Genomic DNA, 3,989 nt, shown 5'->3' with positions numbered 1-3,989 from the left:
ACAAACACAATGGGCAAAACCCCTCAATTCTCCTGCAAAATGAAACTTCACATTCAAAACAATGTTCTTTCTTCTCAAAATGGTATTTTGTTTTCAAATGACAAACACAAACCATCATATGAATAAACATTTATAAGAACCACTTGAACACTGATGTGCTCTTTATAAAACACTATGATCTATGTAAAACACTTCTCCATTCATCATAATGACTTTGCTCTTTATATGGTTCAGTGTTACACTTACTACAGACAGTAAATACATAAGTGTGTTGTAAAATATTTTTTTGTATATATATATATATATATATAATAGTTTTTATAGCCAGAACACACAAATACACGATAACAAATATATTTTACAACCAACGCAAAGTTGCACTACAGTGGCGTACATACAAAACAACAGAAGAATTTACTGTATACAGTTACAGTAAAAAACGATGCTGCATCTTCTCTTGGGTTTGGGTCTGACCACAGCACATCATCCACATCACAAGCAATGTTTTTCAGTCCAGCCATGAAAAGCATGAGCTGCTATATCTCCAGAATTGGTTCAGGGGGTTGGTGAATGAGTTACATGTTGTGGTCATTGTGTCTCAAGTACCAATATTTGTGTGTAAACAACTGAGAAAAACTGTAAGTGAAAGTTCAATTAAAAATTCAAATTCTGTCATATTTTGCACAAGCTCTGTCATTTTAAACCTTCATGACTTTCTTTCTTTCGCAGAACACAAAAGAAGATATTTCTATGAATGTAGCTAACCAAACAACACTGACCCCCATTGACTTCCATTGGTTTTGTGTCCATACACAAGTGAATGGGTACCGCCATTTGGTTACCAACATTCTTCAAAATATCTTCTTTTCTGTTCTGCAGAAGCAAGAAAGTCATACAGGTTTGAAATGACGACATTGAGTAAATGATGACTGAATTTACATTTTCGGGTGAACTGATTATTTAATTCAAACAACGTCAACCTGACATATTTTTACAGTTTTTCTCAATTGTTTACACACATTTTCTGAAAGCATGCCTCATATTCTCAGAACTCTACACACAAATCAAAAAACACAAACACAATGGGCAAAGCCCCTCAATTCTCCTTCAAAATGAAACTTCACATTCAAAACAATGTTCTTTCTTCTCAAAATGGTATTTTGTTTTCAAATGACACACACAAACCATCATATGAATAAACATTTATAAGAACCAGTTGAACACTGATGTGCTCAATATAAAACACTATAATGAATGGAAAACACTTCTCCATTCATCATAATGACTTTGGTCTTTATTTGGTTCAGTGTTACACTTACTACAGACAGTACATACATAAGTGTGTTGTAAAATATTGGTAGTATATATATATATATATATATATATATATAAAATAGTTTTTATAGTCAGAACACACAAATACACGATAACAAATATATTTTATTTTTCCAACAAAAACAATGTACAGTGTACATCCCAACCAACACAAAGTTGCACATACAGTGGTGTACATACAAAACAACAAAAAAATTTACTGTATACAGTTACAGTAAAAAAACGATGCTGCATGTTCTCTTCGGTTTGGGTCTGACCACAGAACCTCATCCACATCACAAGAAATGTTTTTCAGTCCAGCCATCAAAAGCATCAGCTGCTATATCTCGACATGCATCTTCCATAGCTTGGAGAAGGGGTTTACACATTTGTGACAGGTGTTACAGTTTTTCTCATTTGTTTACACACATTTTCTGAAAGCATGCCTCATACTCTCAGAACTCTACACACAAATCAAAAAACACAAACACAATTGGCAAAACCCCTCAATTATCCTGCAAAATGAAACTTTACATTCAAAACAATGTTCTTTCTTCTCAAAATGGTATTTTGTTTTCAAATGACAAACACAAACCATCATATGAATAAACATTTATAAGAACCAGTTGAACACTGGTGTGCTCTTTATAAAACACTACGATGAATGTAAAACACTTCTCCATTCATCATAATGACTTTGCTCTTTATTTGGTTCAGTGTTACACTTACTACAGACAGTACATACATAAGTGTGTTGTAAAATATTTTTTTGTATATATATATATAAAATAGATTTTATAGTCAGAACACACAAATACACGATAACAAATATATTTAATTTTTCCAACAAAAGCAATGTACAGTGTTCATCCCAACCAACACAAAGTTGCACATACAGTGGTCTACATACAAAACAACAGAAGAATTTCCTGTATACAGTTACAGTAAAAAACTATGCTGCATCTTCTATTCGGTTTGGGTCTGACCACAGCACATCATCCACATCACAAGTAATGTTTTTCAGTCCAGTCATGAAAAGTCCTGCTATATCTCCATGTGTCTTCCATAGCTTGGAGAAGGGGTATACGCGTTTGTGACAGGTGTTTACACATGTGATGAGTGAGTGTTCATATTTGAATGGCAGTGTGTTCCTTGTGAAAACAAGAGATTTTTCTGCCCGAAAATTGTGCCAAATGCAGAGAATTGTGTGTAGTGTTTTGAAAAAAGTGTGTTTTAGATCTGCAATGTGAGTGTAAAGCAGGAATTGTGCTTGTAGTTTAGCAGAATTGGTTCAGGGGGTTGGTGAATGAGTTACATGTTGTGGTCATTGTGTCTCAAGTACCAATATTTGTGTGTAAACAATCGAGAAAAACTGTATTGGCATGATAAAAAGTGTTTTACATTGCCAAAGCAGGAAGATTAAATATAAACATTCTGTATAAAATAAGAGTATCCTATATAAGAAACAATATGTACACATCAATACAGACATAAAAGTGCGAAGTATTGACAAAAGTTCTTAGTGAAAGTGACAGGATCCTGTCATAAGTGTCAGTTTGTGTGTGTTGTGTCAGTGTTGTGTGTGTTGTGTCAGTGTCAGTGTTGTGTGTGTTGTGTCAGTGTTGTGTCAGTGTTGTGTTGTGTTGTGTCAGTGTTGTGTGTGTTGTGTCAGTGTTGTGTGTGTTGTGTTGTGTTGTGTTGTGTGTGTGTTGTGTTGTGTTGTGTCAGTGTTGTGTGTGTTGTGTGTGTTGTGTTGTGTTGTGTGTGTGTTGTGTCTGTGTTGTGTGTGTTGTGTGTGTTGTGTCAGTGTTGTGTGTGTTGTGTCAGTGTTGTGTGTGTTGGGTGTGTTGTGTTGTGTTGTGTTGTGCTGGTTGTTGCTCTTCTGTCGTGACAGGACTTGACGTATCTCGCCGTCAGGTTTGAGCTGATGGGCTTTTCTCCCAGTATGTTTGAGATCTTGTCCTGTTGTTGAAGTCTTTGTGGAAGTTTGTGAACTGGGGGAAGAATGTTTCTCTGATGTCCGTATAGTTTGGACACGAGGTTAAGAAGTGCAGCTCTGTTTCCACTTGTCTCTGTGTGCAGTGTGGACACAGTCGCTCTTCTCTTGGAGTCCATGTCTGTCTGTGTCGGCCCGTCTCCACAGTGAGCTTGTGTTCACTGAGTCTGTACATGGTCAACACTTTTCTTAGTTTAGGGTCTGATACGCTTTTGAGGTATTCTGCCGCTTTATATTCTCTGTTTAATGAACGATAGCATTCAAGTTTACTTTGCTGAGCTGTTGCTTCTGTCCAGTGTTTGAGATATTTTTCTTCTTGTGTTTTTATCATTTGGTTAATTCTGGCTGGAGTTTGGGGTTCAGTTGGACACGTTTGGGGTTTTAGAGTTAGTTCTGAGATCAGTTGGATGAGACAACTTTTCTCTGGGTTCAGCTCCTGGTGACGTAAGGCTTTGTGATGGAGTGTTTCTGTATCGCTGTTCTTAAGGTGCTTATAGAATTGAATCGCTCTTTTTTGTATTTTAATTATTAGAGGATATAGTCCTAATTCTGCTCTGCAGGCGTTGTTTGGGGTTTTGCGTTGTACCCGTAGAATGTTTTTACACATTTCTGTTTGCAGAGTCTCAGTTGGGTGTTTGTCCCATTTGGAGAACTCTTGGTTGGTGAGGGGACCCCAAAC

General features: G+C 36.4%; 1 protein-coding gene across 1 annotated transcript in view; it reads left to right on the top strand.

Moving 5' to 3' along the window:
• The window catches only part of phyhiplb (phytanoyl-CoA 2-hydroxylase interacting protein-like b), a 23,575-nt gene that overhangs the window by 6,458 nt on the left and 13,128 nt on the right, over nt 1–3,989 (top strand). The window lies entirely within an intron of this gene.

This window comes from Barbatula barbatula, assembly GCF_947034865.1.
Source record: "Barbatula barbatula genome assembly, chromosome: 16".
In the NCBI taxonomy this organism is placed as follows: Eukaryota; Metazoa; Chordata; class Actinopteri; order Cypriniformes; family Nemacheilidae; genus Barbatula; species Barbatula barbatula.
This window is presented reverse-complemented; position numbering and strand designations above follow the sequence as displayed.